Raw genomic sequence first — 17,046 nt, 5'->3', positions numbered from 1 at the left:
CATATAAAAATTATATATATTTGTGAAAATACCTTGTAATATTCATATGTGAATATACTGTGTAATATTCATATGTGAATATACCATCTAATATTCACAAATGAATATACTATGTAATATTCACATGTGATATACCATGTAGTACTATGTAATATTCAGATATGAAAATATTATCTAATATTCATAAGTGAATATATCATCTAATATTCACAAGTGAATATATTATGTAATATTGATAACTGAATGCATCGTCTAATATTTAAATATGAATATACTATGTTTATTATATGCTATATTCATATATGAATGATAATTAAATTGTAAAAAAAATTAATCATAGTTTTTATTCATAACCGAATAACGAATGTACTGTAGTAAAAACTTGATTCATTTTTATTCACTTATGAATAACGATAGCTGAAAATATAAAAAAAATTATTTTATCCTAAAACTATATCAATATGGATGTCTATTTGTAAAGAATAAAAAATCATGAATTTTGGTATATTTAAAATCATTTTTCGATAAAATAGCTTTTTAAAAATTAAAAAAATTTAAAAAAAAAAAACGAAAAAACTATGTTTTGTATATATATTAAGGTAATGATTAGCATAGTTTAAGAAAACATGTTTTGATGGAAAACACATGTCTATTCCTTTTTTATTTCTGCTGGTACGACGAGACTTTTGTGGCAAAAATAAATGAATGGCTGAGAATGATTCCCCCATTGTTAACTTTTTTTTTTCTCAATTGAACCCTCATATATATATATATATATATATATATATATATATATATATATATATATATATATATATATATATATATATATATATATATATATATATATATATATATATATATATATATATATATATATATATATATATATATGTCAAAGAACAAAGTGTCGCACTTTTACTCGTTTTTTCTTGTGTATGTAATAGCTACTGAAAATTTCATTGTTGGGTCTCAAATGGGTACTACTATAAGTTTTCTTGTGTAATGATTCATCCAAAATATCTAACTCGTTTTGCATGTGGTAACGAAATGGATCGAGAAATCATCAACAAATTAAGGAAAAGTCGTTTTGGATGAACCCATACATAACACATTTTTTAATCTTTCAAAAATCGTCAATTTTAAAGCTTGTTTTTGCTGTGGAAATGTTTTTTGAAAATTTTTTTACCATAAAAATGTTTTTTTTGTTGGTTATATCATTTAAAGTTTTTATTTATTTATTTATTTATTTTTGGTGGAAATGGTCTTTAAAAGTTTTACCATGAGAAGAGTTTATAAACTTTTTTTTCTTTAATGATAATTTTAATATATAACATAAAAGAGGTCAATACATATCGATGGAATGCAACTGGGCAACAAGCTGCGCTGCTAGCCTTTTCTAGATGGCAAAACCAATTCTTTTGAAAACATTAACATTAGAATGCATGACCTGTTGAACACTGTTGAGGAGCTCCACCCCCTCTGGTGCGAGAAAACCAAATGTATCAAACGCAAATGGTACAAACACATGTTGATTTTCTATACATGCATTATCGTACTTTGTCACTTTGCACGCAGCGGCTTTCAAAGCGGCATGTCTTGTTGTAAAACCCCCGCTCCTCAAACCAATTAGAGGAGGGACCCCAGTAGGATCCACATAAACGTGTTTCTCTCCTACCCATCCAAAGACCAAAATGTGAGCCGGTCTGAGTGTGAATTTACCATCCTGTGGGTCCGTCAAAAAGTTCACTAATGCTTCTTTCTTCACCGAAATACCAGCACGCCGACAAACATCAAAGAGAACATCCCTAACCACATAATGTTGGTACTTGAAACCAGGGAGCTCTCTACAATGAACCGCATGTTCCCCAAAAGTGTCCAAACATGCCTTGCGGAAAACTGGGCATATCTCGTCAATTGGGAATAGAGGAATCATGAGGCGGTAACGAATGATGGTTCGGTACTCCACAGGAGACACATGTTGGTCGAGGCCATCAATAGGGATAGTCAACAGAAAATCTTGTACATGAGGTGCTCGAAGACACTCAAAAAACTGGTACTTGGCTAACAGTCATGTCGAAGTCGACTTCTATATCTCTGACGATTTTGCTAAAAAGTGCACACGCCAATGTTTTTTGGGATTTTTAGGGAGGGTGTCCTTATTAGTGAAACTGCTACAGTCAAATCTCGGAATCGTATCGCAAAGACGAGTCAAAACACATAGGTAATCAAAGTTCATACCACATATTCCATTGACACGTAAGATGTGGTCTTGTAATGTTCAAGATTGGGCCCTCGAGGCTACAAATGTATAAGAGGAAACCTCATATGCTGAGTATAAACCCAAACCACCGAAACATTCTGAACAACAATATTGTTTGGTGATTTCTCAAAATCAATAAACATTCTGAAATTTTTGGCTAAGTTATTACTTTTTTGAAAAGTTGTAAATAAGATCTCTCTCTCTTTCTCTCTCTCTCTCTCCACAACATCACCCCACCACAAGCACCAGTCCTTTTCACAAAAATGGATGGTGGGGTTCAACCAGAATTGCATGGAGCTCTAAGGAGGATTTCATGGGCTTTGCATCAGTGAGTTTCAGAAGGTCGGTAAGTTTCATTAACAAAAATAATGATGATTTAGATCTTTTGTTCAAGGGGAAATGACACTTTAGCCCTACAATGTTTCTGGAATTGGTTTAGTCGATTCCTAAATTTGTTTTTATTGTTTTATGTGGGCATAAGTGAATTTCAATATGTCTATTTGGTCTGTTTAACCTAGAATAACCAGTTTTATATGCCATGTAATCAGTTAAATATGACGACTCCTGTTACAGTGACATTAACAAATTTACTCCTTCCCCTTTTATATCCATCCCACCATAAATCTCAAGAGAGCAGGTGTGATTGGAATCAAAGAAGGTAAACGTTAAGCTCATACCCTAAGAAGGTGATGAATTAGAAAGGGAAACGAATTGTATGTGTGTCTGTGTGAGGGGGGGGGGGGGGGTGGGGGTGGGTTGGAGACATCGTTTCCCTTTATAATAAACAAATAAGTGATTAGACCAATTAAATGTGACATAAAAGATAACCGGGTTACCCTTTTCGATTTGTCAAAAGTGATTATTTACACTCAAAATCCATTTTATGCCCCATAAAGCAATAAATATATATATATATATATATATATATATATATATATATATATATATATATATATATATATATATATATATATATATATATATGGGTTGATCCCATTTATTTAAATAAAAGTAAAATTTAAAAAATCCACTTTATATATTATTTTTTGTTGTTGTTTAAAAACAATTATTTTATATTGGATAGAAAATTAAATTTAGAATCACCCGTGTTAAACCATTTAACAATTTATACTCTTCTAATAAAGCAATACCACAATCGCCATGTGGCAATTGTTAAACCCCTTCCCAGTGATTTTTCCCGCTCCAAATTCTATGTGAAGTTCCGAAAATACCCCTCTTCAAACCTCATTTGCCTTCATTCCACTCTATTCGTTGGAAACAATTGAGAGTTTCCAACTTCTAGCTCCCAAAGAAATCGGCTCTCAAATTCCAGAGAATGCTGAAGTGTAGCACCTGGGTCCTGGTACGTAAAATTTATCATAGTATTTATCATTTCAGCCTTGGACTCGGCGAGTTGTAGGTCCGACTCGCCGAGTAGGGACGCGGTCCGGGGGCACGTTTAAGTTGGCGACTCGGCGAGTCCATATTCTGGACTCGACGAGTCACCGCTGTTTGATGAAACCCTAAATTTCAGGGGTTTGCACCCTATTTAAACCCTCATTTCCGCCCCAAGCTCGCCCCCATTTACCCTCAGAGCCCCCAACATCGTTTTTGCCCTTTTCCTTGTGAGATTGAAGTGTTTTGGGTGTGTTCTTGAAGCCTTTGAGGAGAAAGAAGAGTAGATCAAGAATAGGAGAAGGAGGCCAGGCATTTTTGTGACATCTCAACGTTTTCCTTGAGGTATAGCTCGTTTCCCCTTTGTTTTTAAGCTTGTAGTCCCTAATAGCTTCATGAAAGTCGTTCTTGAGCCATTCTCCAAGCTTGTTTGTGCTTTGTGGGTTGTAATAGGTTGTTAGCCTTTAGATCTAGGCATGATTTGGTCCCTGGAGCTGGGATCTACTGCCTTTATGGAGTCATATTGCATGAAAGTCCTAGATCTACCCCTTTTGGTACTCTTTGAGCCCTAAAACCTTCAATGGTGATTATCTACACGTAAAGTTGGAAACTTTACGTGTAAACAAGGCCCTAGGAACCCAGATCTACGAATGGCATGGACTGGATTCAAGCAAAAACGCGTGTATAGTTTTTGCATGAGGCAGACTCGGCGAGTCTGGTCGCGAGTCCCCGGGTTGTCCCCTTTTGTGTTTGCGAGTCGGAGTAGTGAGTCATAGGGTATGACTCAGCAGGTTGGAAGCCAGACTCACTCATGAGGTCACTCGGCGAGTCAATACCATGACTCGGCGAGTTCATGGCAATCTTCTTAGATCAAGAACAGACTCGACGAGTCACAGCATAAGGTGTTCTTCGGATGAAGATGAACTCGACGAGTTGTTCATACAACTCGGCGAGTAGGACGAAGGACTTGGACATCAGTTTAGAAGACGAACTCGTCGAGTCAACGCCTAACTCGACGAGTAAAGACGAGATTAAGGACAATCGCATGGTCGGGACTCGACGAGTTGGCGAGCCAACTCGGCGAGTTGGGTCAACTGGAAGTTGACTCTCTCTTTGACTTTTGAATTGATCAAGGGTAAAATGCTCATTTTACCCAAGGGACAATTAGCGGTGTTTGACTGAGTATTTTGTGGGAATTATAGCCGGAGGATTTCCGGAGTGGCAGCAGCAGCAGGCAGTCAATTCTCACACCGATCAGCAGCTATTTCGAGGTGAGTTTCCTTCCAGTAGGAACGGGCCTAAGGCACCAAGGCCAGCCCGTATAGACGAGATGTTAGTATTAGAGTGTGGGTCGAGCCCGTATCTCTTGGTTGAGTTGATTATGATATATGCCAGTATGATTGAGTTGCTTATACTTGTTGTCTGTGTGATACTTGTATATTATGGGTTAGCGGTTGAGTGTGGGCAAGGCCCGTATCTCACCGAGAGTGGAGTGTGGGCAAGGCCCGTATCTCCTAGATAGTGGAGTGTGGGCAAGGCGCGTATCTCCCGGTTAGCGGAGTGTGGGCAAGGCCCGTATCTTCATGAGTGTGGGCGAGGCCCGTATCTCCTAGCTGTATGTTGTATGCTTGCATGGTATGAGGTATTATGGGGGAGCTCACTAAGCTTCGTGCTTACAGTTTCATGTACCTCTTCAGCTAAGGGAAAGGAGCCGGCGCGGTAGCGGCATATCACACACACTCTTGTTTTCCGCACTATGGATTTTCTGGGATGTACTCTGAAATATTACTATGATATTACCGGTTTTCAGACATGGAGTATTATTATGAATGTTTTGTAATGATGTTTTTATGTATTAACCTAAATTAAAAATGAAATTTTTAGCCGGTATTTTTGGGGCGTTACAAGTTGGTATCAGAGCCCTGGTTTGAGGGATTCGGACACACCTTCGGGGGTGTCTGAACTCAAATCGAGGGGTCAAAAGATTTTGAAAAAGAAAACGTTTTCTAAAAGGTTAAGTAAAGTATTTTAAGAAGAAATGAAGTGTGTGATGTACGCAACCGGTCGAGCTCAAGTAAGTATTCCCCAAAGTACCCATACAAGCTTATGTTGTGTTTATCAGTTTCAGTAGGACAGCATGCTAGAATAGGACTGAGGATCTAGGAGTGATGCCTTATGTGCCTGCTTTATGTGCTTCGGTGTATGAAAATTGCATGCTAGAATTGAGTAGACAGCAGTAGGATAGCCTGTTAGGGGTTATGCCTAATAGTATGAGTTTAGCATTATATGCTAGTTCAGTTCTCTCTATGGGAGCAGAGTTGCTTAAGATTGTTCCCTTAGTTCGAATGTTGCTTGCTTTGTGCTTTGTGGAACTCCGAGTGATGGGAGTTAGCCATTAGATGAATACTTCACGTCACATGTGATTAGGGTTGAATAATCTTAGAGTGCTGGATTTGGCCCTATTGTGCAGCTCTCGTTTGAGTCTAACCGTTGTAGGGACGAGTCTGTTACTCGAAGGATTATTTGAGCCTCATCACATGTGATGGTATTCAGGTAATGGCTAATTGGCATTACAAGGAGGCCTTCAACAGCTGAGGATTGGGTAGGGTAGAGTCAGAAATTTCCCTAGGGCGAGCCTAGGATGAGTATAGCAGTGATCAGTAGTAGTGAAAGGGATCTGGTGGAGTCGAGGCAGTCCTTGAAGAAGGTACGGATAGATGTGGAAGGTAGTATGGGCCCGTACTACTGAAAGCAGAGGATCCGTACCCGAACCAAGGGAGGCCAAGATAAGACCAGGGAACTCGTAGTAGATGTGATCCCTCAAGAAGTATCAGTATCACTAACGATTGTTATTTATGTATTGCAGAATGGTGGTACTACGATCGAGGCCGATAGATGGCGGTTCAGGAGAGGGGTCAGGTTCGGGATGAGGTTCCGAGCCATTAGATGAGGGATTACGCGAGTTCATCGCGTCAGAGATCACCAGGGGTATCCTTGAGTCGACCCCCATTATCTTCGGGTCGATCAAGGAAGGGATAATTGAGTTGATGGAAGATCGCCTTCGGGCATTCAGGAGCGACATGGCATCTGGCCAGTCGGGATCTCGCACACTGTCCTTCAAGGACTTCAGGGGCAGTGGTGCGCCGGATTTTCACAGGGCGAAGGACCCCATAGCTGCCAGATGATGGATTTCCGACATTGAGTCTGCACAGATGATTAGCTTCTGCCCTGGGGGGTCGAAGGTGAGGTTCGCATCAGGGTGTTTACGAGATCGAGCTAGGGATTGGTGGGAGTCCGTGGGGGACTCATTGGGAGCCTCAGCTGTCGAGGCTATGACTTGGTCGGACTTTGCGACCAGGTTCAGGGCGGAGTTCGTGCCAGCTGTCGAGCTTCAGCAGCTGGCCAGGGAGTTCTTAGATATGAGGCAGACGACGGAGACTGTGGCGGAGATCAACGCCAAGTTCCAGGAGAGGGCATTTTTGGTGCCCCAGTATATGGGTGATGAGGATATGAGAAGGACCCGTTATCATGACATGTTACGGGCTGACATCCGGGAGCATGTTAGCTTTTCAGCTTGCCCTACCCTGGATTCCATGATTGTCAGGGCGAGGGAAAGGGAGATCGATTTAGAGCACATTCGGAAAAGGAAAGCAGAGGCGGGGCAGGTGGTTGGGGCTTCGGGGAAGAAGCCCAGGGGATCAGATGGGAGGCCGAAAGGCCAAGGGGGATCGGGCCGCTGCGGGAAATGCGGCAGGACGTATGAGGGAGCATGTAGGATGGGATCAGCAGGCTGCTACAAGTGCGGCAAGGCAGTGCACTTTAGCAGGGATTGTACTACTCCTATTTCGGCTATTCAGACATCCGAGCTATTGTGTTTCCATTGCAACCAGAGGGGCCACAAGAAGGCTAATTGCCCCCAGTTGACAGCATCAGCGCCAGTGAAGGCGCCAGCTCCAGCGACCTTGCGGATCACGGATGGCCAGCAGGCCAAGGCAGAGGCTCCAGTGGTGAGGAGCCGAGCGTTTCAGCTAAAGGCAGAGGAAGCACGTGCCGCACCCGATGTGGTAATGGGTATGATTCTTTCCCTCTACTTTATTTTTTATGATGTTATGATATTGATATGTGCTCCGTGTATATGTATTAGGATCGTTCCATGTGAACGGTATTCCTGTCCAGGTGTTGTTTGACTCGGGTGCCACCCGATCATTTGTTTCCCTTGCGCTTAGCAAGAGGTTTACTGAGTCTTCGGACACGTTGGATTTCCCTTTAGAGGTAGAGATCGCCAATGATCGATCGGTGCGATCATCATCAGTATTCAGGGATTGTGTCCCGAGGCTTTTCGAGGAGCGCTATTTGGTGAATTTAGTTCCCATTCCGTTGCGTGGGAACAAGGTGATCATAGCCATGGATTGGTTGAGCCCTAATGGGGCGGTGATAGATTGCGCGTAGCAGCTAGTGCGGATCAGGACCCCAAGTGGGGGAGAGTTGGTGATCCACGGCGAGAGGCCACACCGTGGACCTATAGTGTGTTCAGCAGCGAGAGCTAGGCGCTACCTTCAGCAGGGATGCGCAGGGTATGTCGCCTATGTTATGGATACCTGGGAGACGGGTAAGGCGACAGTGAGCGAGGTTCCAGTGGTGCGAGACTACGCTGATGTGTTCCCAGAGGAGCTTCCTGGAATACCTCCGGACCGTCAGGTAGAGTTCAGGATCGACCTAGTTCCTGGTGCGGCTCCGATAGCCAAGGCACCCTATCGGTTGGCTCCTCCCGAGATGCAGGAGTTGTCTACGCAGCTGCAGGAGCTGCTAGACAAGGGATTTATTCGTCCGAGCAGTTCACCCTGGGGAGCCCCGATCCTGTTTGTGAAGAAGAAGGTTGGGTCGCACCGGATGTGTATAGATTACCGGGAGCTGAATAAGGTAACGGTGAAGAACCGTTACCCACTCCCGAGGATTGATGACCTCTTTGATCAGTTGCAGGGAGCATCTTGGTTCTCCAAGATCGATTTGCGTTCAGGCTATCATCAGATGAGGGTTAGAGAGGAGGATATACAGAAGACCGCGTTTCGGACGCGTTATGGCCATTATGAGTTCGTGGTGATGCCGTTTGGGCTCACCAATGCTCCTGCCGCGTTCATGGACCTCATGAACCACGTGTGCAGGTCGATGCTGGATCGGTCTGTGATAGTTTTCATTAACGACATCTTGGTTTATTCCAAGACACAGGAGGAGCACGAGGAGCATCTGAGAGAGGTTTTGGAGACCCTGAGGAGGGAGAGCTTGTACGCCAAGTTCTCCAAATGTGAGTTTTGGTTGCGCGAGGTGCAGTTCCTTGGGCACCTCGTCAACCAAAACGGGATTTCAGTAGACCCGGCCAAGGTGGAGGCCGTGATGAGGTAGGAGGTTCCGAAGTCTCCATCCGAGATTCGGAGTTTCCTAGGATTGGCAGGCTACTATTGGAGATTCATTCAGGATTTCTCCAAGATAGTCATACCCCTGACACGGTTGACTAGGAAAGCCATGGTCTTTCGATGGGGACCTGAGCAGCAGGCAGCGTTCGAGACTCTGAGGCAGAGATTGTACGAGGCGCCAATTTTAGCCCTGCCCGAGGGCGTAGAGGATTTTTTGGTATACTGTGATGCGTCGATCTCAGGCCTAGGCGTAGTATTGATGCAGAGAGGGCATGTCATTGCTTATGCCTCGAGGCAGCTGAAGCCTCACGAGGCGAACTACCCGGCGCATGATTTGGAGTTGGGGGCGGTGGTTTTCGCTCTCAATATTTGGCGGCATTACCTCTACGGGGTTCGGTGTACCATTTACACGGACCACAAGAGCTTGAGGTACCTCATGGATCAGCCGAATCTGAACATGAGGCAGCATCGGTGGTTGGACGTGGTGAAGGATTATGATTGTGAGATCCTTTACCACCCAGGAAAGGCCAATGTGGTGGCCGATGCGCTTAGCCGCAAGGCGGCGCCGATCAGGGATATTTGCATGAGGATGACTGTGGTGACTCCCCTGTTGGAGCAGATTCGGGAGGCTCAACAGGAGGCTATGAAGGAGGAGCATCGGAAGAGTGAGCGAATAGTGGGTCAAGTCACCTCTTTTGATTATGATAGCCGGGGGTTATTGACACTACACCATAGGTTGTGTGTGCCGTATCATGGAGGCATGCGCCAGATCTTGATGGAGGAGGCGCACAAATCCTGATTCTTTATTCATCTAGGGGCGGCGAAGATGTATCGGGATCTTCGCCTAGACTATTGGTGACCCTACATGAAGCGGGATGTGGCGTGGTACGTCGAGCGGTGCTTGACCTGCAGGAAGGTCAAGGCCGAACATCAGAGACCGCATGGCAAGATGCAGCCGTTGGATATTCCGTTGTGGAAATGGGAAGATATCACGATGGATTTTATCACGAAGCTTCCCAGGACTGCGCGTGGAGTAGATTCGATTTGGGTCATCGTGGATCGATTGACCAAGAGCGCCCACTTTATTCCGATCCAGGAGAGCATCTCGGCCGAAAAGTTGGCCGATATCTACATCAGGGAGATAGTAGCGCGGCACGGGGTGCCAGTGTCAGTGATATCAGATCGAGATGTGCGGTTCACTTCCAGGTTTTGGAAGAAGTTTCATGACGAGTTGGGCACTCGTTTGCATTTTAGCACGGCCTTTCACCCGCAGACAGATGGTCAGAGCGAGCGGACCATCTAGACTCTGGAGGATATGTTGCGGGCATGCGTGCTAGACTTCGGTGGTAGCTGGGATACTTATCTTCCCTTGGCTGAGTTCTCGTACAACAACAGCTACCATGCGAGTATTGACCGTCCCCCATTCGAGATGTTGTACGTTCGGAGGTGCAGGACGCCGATATGCTGGGGTGAAGTTGGCCAGAGGGTCATGGGGAGCACCGAGGTGGTGCTCAAGACGACCGAGAGAATCCAGCAGGTTCGGAGCAGGCTTCAGACTGCGCAGAGTCGGCAGAAAAGTTACGCCGATAAGCGTCGATCAGACCTGGAGTTCCAGGTCGGGGATATGGTTCTCCTGAAGGTGTCGCCTTGGAAAGGCGTCATTCGATTCAGGAAGCGGGGCAAGTTGGGCCCGAGATTCATTGGTCCTTTTAGGGTTGTAGCCCGGGTGGGCAAGGTGGCATATAGGTTGGATCTTCCAGCCGAGCTCAGCCAGATCCACAACACCTTCCATGTCTCCCAGCTGCAGAAGTGTCTCATGGACGATTCAGTGGTGCCATTAGAGGACATTCAGATTGATGACATCCTGAATTACATTGAGCGTCCAGTCGTGATTCTCGACCGGAAGTCGAAAGATCTAAGGAACAAGAGGGTGGAGCAAGTGAAAGTGCAATGGCAGCACCGCAAGGGTTCGGAATGGACTTGGGAGCCGATGGAAGAAATGTTGGAGCATTACCCCGAGCTGTTTCAGGATCGAGCGGCAGACTTCGAGGACGAAGTCTAAAATAAGTGGCAGAGATTTGTAGCACCTGGGTCCTAGTACGTAAAATTTATCTTAGTATTTATCATTTCAGCCTTGGACTCGGCGAGTTGTAGGCCCGACTCGCCGAGTAGGGACGCGGTCCGGGGGCACGTTTAAGTTGGCGACTCGGCGAGTCCATATTCTGGACTCGACGAGTCACCGCTGTTTGATGAAACCCTAAATTTCAGGAGTTTGCACCCTATTTAAACCCTCATTTCCGCCCCAAGCTCGCCCCCATTCACCCTCAGAGCCCCCAACATCGTTTTTCCCTTTTCCTTGTGAGATTGAAGTGTTTTGGGTGTGTTCTTGAAGCCTTTGAGGAGAAAGAAGAGTAGATCAAGAAGAGGAGAAGGAGGTCAGGCATTTTTGTGACATCTCAACGTTTTCCTTGAGGTATAGCTCGTTTCCCATCTGTTTTTAAGCTTGTAGTCCCTAATAGCTTCATGAAAGTCGTTCTTGAGCCATTCTCCAAGCTTGTTTGTGCTTTGTGGGTTGTAATAGGTTGTTAGCCTTTAGATCTAGGCATGATTTGGTCCTTGGAGCTGGGATCTACTGCCTTTATGGAGTCATATTGCATGAAAGTCCTAAATCTACCCCTTTTGGTACTCTTTGAGCCATAAAACCTTCAATGGTGATTATCTACACGTAAAGTTGGAAACTTTACGTGTAAACCAGGCCCTAGGAACCCAGATCTACGAATGGCATGGACTGGATTCAAGCAAAATCGTGTGTATAGTTTTTGCATGAGGCAGACTCGGCGAGTCGTTCATCTGACTCAGCGAGGCTGGTCGCGAGTCCCCGGGTTGTTCCCCTTTTGTGTTTGCGAGTCGGAGTAGTGAGTCATAGGGTATGACTCAGCGGGTTGGAAGCCAGACTCACTCATGAGGTCACTCGGCGAGTCAATGCCATGACTCGGCGAGTTCATGGCAATCTTCTTAGATCAAGAACAGACTTGACGAGTTGTTCATACAACTCGGCAAGTCACAGCATAAGGTGTTCTTCGGATGAAGATGAACTCGGCAAGTTGTTCATATAACTCGATGAGTAGGACGAAGGACTTGGACATCAGTTTAGAAGACGAACTCGTCGAGTCAACGCCTAACTCGACGAGTAAAGACGGGATTAAGGACAATCGCATGGTCGGGACTCGACGAGTTGGCGAGTCGGGTCAACTGGAAGTTGACTCTCACTTTGACTTTTGACTTGATCAAGGGTAAAATGGTAATTTTACCCAAGGGACAATTAGCGGTGTTTGACTGAGTATTTTGTGGGAATTATAGCCGGAGGATTCCGGAGTGGCAGTAGCAGTAGGCAGTCAATTCCCACACCGATCAACAGCTATTTCGAGGTGAGTTTCCTTCCAGTAGGAACGGGCCTAAGGCACCAAGGTCGGCCCGTATAGACGAGATGTTAGTATTAGAGTGTGGGCCGAGCCCATATCTCTTGGTTGAGTTGATTATGATATATGCCAGTATGATTGAGTTGCCTATACTTGTTGTCTGTGTGAAACTTGTATATTATGGGTTAGCGGTTAAGTGTGGGCAAGGCCCGTATCTCACCGAGAGTGGAGTGTGGGCGAGGCCCGTATCTCCCAGATAGTGGAGTGTGGGCAAGGCCCGTATCTCCCGGTTAGCGGAGTGTGGGCAAGGCCCGTATCTTCATGAGTGTGGGCGAGGCCCGTATCTCCTAGTTGTATGTTGTATGCTTGCATTGTATGAGGTATTATGGGGGAGTTCACTAAGCTTCGTGCTTTCAGTTTCAGTTTTGGTTTCAGGTACCTCTTCAGCTAAGGGAAAGGAGCCGGCGCGGTAGCGGCATATCACACACACTCTTGTTTTTCGCACTATGGATTTTATGGGATGTACTCTGAAATATTACTATGATATTACCGGTTTTCAGACATGGAGTATTATTATGAATGTTTTGTAATGATGTTTTTATGTATTAACCTAAATTAAAAATGAAATTTTTAGCCGGTATTTTTGGGGCGTTACATGAAGGTAATCGTTTCCAAAATTATTTATCAGTCTCTTTATTTATATGATTACAAATCCATACCCTTTCATTTTAACCCTAATTTTGTAACCGGAAATTGAGCAGAGCCAACAATCAATCTCTACCATCAGCTCTGAGATTACAAGCACGGTATGTTTTACTATGAAACTTCATTTTTTTCTGGATTATAGTATTCTTAAATAGTTTCATTGGTCTCTTTCTGCGAAACACATATCTGGCTATGGAACAACGAAGAATCAGAAATTGACGGTCATTTTCTCCAACAACTTAGGTAAACATAAGTCTGTTCCTCCCCCGATCGATTTCAGTAAACCCTCCGAATCTAACACTCAACTGCTTCATCATCAAGGTTCGTTTCTACTTGTAAAATCTCTTTTTCCTTCTCTTATTGGTTCTTTATTCTCTCAATTTTGCTTGGTTGCATCATTTTGATTCCAATATTGTTCGTTAGTGATAGGTCTTTGTTCATTTTGATTCCATTTTTTAGCACTAATAAATGAGTACCCAGTTGCCACATGGAAATTGGGTAAGCCCTCGATGTTTCAATGTGAAGTTCCCAAAATACCCTTCAGTTATCATATACCCATTGGCCATTAGTAATTACGTTCCTCCATTTCAGGATTTTGAATTTCAAACAATGATATTATCTCACAATAGATCACCAGGAAATCAGTAAGGAAATCACAAAAAAATCAGGAAGGAAAACAATTAACAAATTTGAATCGGGCTTCATATGCTAACTTGATCGCACCTTATATAAGCCGCTTCTGTCTATATTCCTTTCTTAGCGTTTCTTTGATTGTTGTTGAAGTGATAGAATCAAGAGATTTTCCTTCTCTCTATTACCATCGATTTGAACCCTATAACTTTTGTTCTCTGTATTAGTTGTCGACTCAAAGGAGGCTATTTCACATTAACTTTCATTGACAACAGGTGAGTTATTTGATTTGTTTATGTTTGTGTTTTGATTTTTATCAGTTTTTTTAAGTTCGATCCTAATTTTATTTGATTATATTTTTTGTTATCATTTCTATCAATTTTAGAAGTTCAATCCACTTTTATATCTCTTTTCACCTTCCTTGCACTCACAAGAGTTGAAAGTTTTCATGAATTGTGTTTGAGTTTATGTATATAGTTGTGCGTGTGTTCGTATGTGAACGTGGGTAATTATGCTTGTGTGACTGTATGTATTTGATCGTATGTGTGTGGTTTTGAATGGGTTTCAAAAAAGTTCAAAAAATAAAGAATTTTGTTGAATGGTAGCAACCCATATATGTGTCAAAGATACTTTGATGCATTAATTTATGTTTATGTTCTTTGTTTATGAATTATAACCTCATCTAAATTACATGTATCCAATTGGTTTTCACTTCTGTGTGAAATGGTTGCTCAAGAGACCTGTAATATCATTTGATTTTCACTAAACATCGATTAAAGTAGTCACTAAAGATCTAGATAGTAATACAATTTACATTGGGGATGGATATGGTGATCTTGCATCTGTTGACATACACACATGATGTTATATTGGTTGATAAAATGTGTCTCTTAGACAAGAGTAATATCTCCATTTTACTATAACAACATGATAGATTTTTTCATTTTTCCCTTTTAAAGTTTAATTTTTTAAATAAAATGGGGTTGGGTTAAACATACTTTTCTTTGTCTTATTTTATAGTACCCTACTTTCAATATTTAAATCCCATATATATACGAAGCAACTTTCATTGCTATTGTTGGTTAGAAATTTCAAAGTACAATGTTGTACTAAGAAAATAAGTTAAAGTACTATGCAATAACTGGATTCATTTTGCACAAACTTAATAAGATTAAAAAATGCAAGTATATTGTATTATATAGAAAAAACTTAAGTAAGATGCTATAATATACAATTAAATGATAATTTGTTGTTATTTCATGCATCTAGCTCCAATAATGGGTTTTGTAAAACAACTGAAAAAGAATTATTTGTAAGTTTTATTTCAAGACACTTTAATCATTACATGTGAATTCAAGTTGGATGCACATTTGTTCACTTTCAAACAAAAGTTGGATGCACATTTGAAATGAAGGGGATGGACACCTTAAAAAAGTATGTAATAGTCCTTTGAGAATTACTAAGACACTACTAGAAAAAAAATTAACAGATACCGGAAAAGGAAAAAGTAATGTAACAAGGATCAAAATTGTATTATTTTTCATTTTTTTGTCCGAAGAGGATTTAGTTTGCAATGAAGTGATACATTTGCAGTATTTAGTTTACACGCTATAGAACTGTAGTAAAAGGAGTTTGACCAAAAATAATATCAAATTTGGTTTGTGTTTCAGGAAATAAGCATGCTAATAGTTTGACCGTGAAACGTATCTAAAGAAAATTAAGAAAAGGACGGTGTGATTCAATCGTAAAAGCTCGATTAATATGTGAATTGGTTTGGAATGTGCATAAGCTGAGACAGTTGACGCCTACAACTTGATATAGTAGTCCCTGAGACTATTAGTGGGAAAAAAATACATGTGTCTGTATGAATCTGTTGGATGACAATACCTGTTTGAACATGTAATCCAAATATATATTAGCACTTAATTGTTTTTCAAGTTATCAAACTAACGATTTACTATCTGTATGAATTTATGAATTTATGGATTTATGGTCACAGTCTTGGAATTTGTATAATGTTGGTTGACGACACATTACGCCCATGTGAGTGTAGAGAAAAGAAATAAAGAAAATGATGAAATAGCACTTATGTTTGATTTTGTTATTTACTCAAGTCCTTCACTCTTTTTCTCTATGGTCACGTGCCAATTTTAAAAAAATTGGTGAATCTAAGGATTTATGGTCCTGATGTCTTATTTGGATCCCATTTCTCTACTAATTTTCGTTTCGTCTATTTTTTTTTTGTTTTTTATTAGTGGTATTACCTGGTAATATTTGATAATATATCAAGTGTTATTAATTTGAGCTTGAAATTCAATTGAATTTTTGAAAACCAACATGCAATTTGTCTATCAGTACATTATTCTTAGTCACATAAATGCAAGAAATAGTTTTTTAATTGATTTTAAATATCTGCTATTTGCTTAAACAATACATAGAAGACAAGACCAAATGTCTCGATAATGAAATAAACACATAATAAACTAAATTTGATAAATGATTAAAGGCGATCAATATAAACATATATAATTTGTCCAAACAAAAAATATTATAATATATTCCTAACTAAACATATAAAAATAAATTATTATAGATATAATCAATATATATATATATATATATATATATATATATATATATATATATATATATATATATATTTCAATAGAAAACACTCCTTTAACTAAAGATAGTTTAATATATATCGATTGAAGGCAATCGGGCAACAAGCCGCGCTTCTATTTAATCACAACTAATTTAACATATATTTTGATAATTCTTCTGATTTTTAATCCGTGAACCTCATGTTGTTGGCACCAAAGTTATCGGTGACTCTTTTCATATCTTCTAATTGGATTTTAAAATGTTGAAACTTCTTGCAGAAGTCCAAATAATGAGAAAATTCAAATCTAAGTGTTTGAAGCAATTGCAAGTACTATAGTACTTAAAAAACGTGTTTATATATATATATATATATATATATATATATATATATATATATATATATATATATATATATATAGAGAGAGAGAGAGAGAGAGAGAGAGAGGTAGGTTAAAATGTTTTTCACATCTATTGTGTGCTAGAATGCACCAATAAGAATTGAGTAAACATTAAATGTATATTAAATGATATCCATATTTATAAATCATTTTTATGAAAACTAATTTAATTCGTCATTAATGTCAATAATAATATTCTTTCAGAATGAATTCGTATATAA

General features: G+C 41.1%; 1 long non-coding RNA gene across 1 annotated transcript; it reads left to right on the top strand.

The window, feature by feature from the left end:
• The first annotated feature begins 13,197 nt into the window (after positions 1-13,197).
• Positions 13,198-15,839, top strand: LOC111906368 (uncharacterized). The gene is made up of 2 exons (XR_002855183.2): positions 13,198-13,514; positions 15,494-15,839. It is a non-coding gene; the product is annotated as an uncharacterized LOC111906368 (long non-coding RNA).
• Positions 15,840-17,046: the final 1,207 nt, after the last annotated feature.

Source organism: Lactuca sativa, chromosome 3 (assembly GCF_002870075.4).
Source record: "Lactuca sativa cultivar Salinas chromosome 3, Lsat_Salinas_v11, whole genome shotgun sequence".
Taxonomy (NCBI): domain Eukaryota; kingdom Viridiplantae; phylum Streptophyta; class Magnoliopsida; order Asterales; family Asteraceae; genus Lactuca; species Lactuca sativa.
The sequence above is the reverse complement of the archived record's forward strand: the minus strand, read 5'-3'. Positions and strand labels throughout refer to the sequence as shown.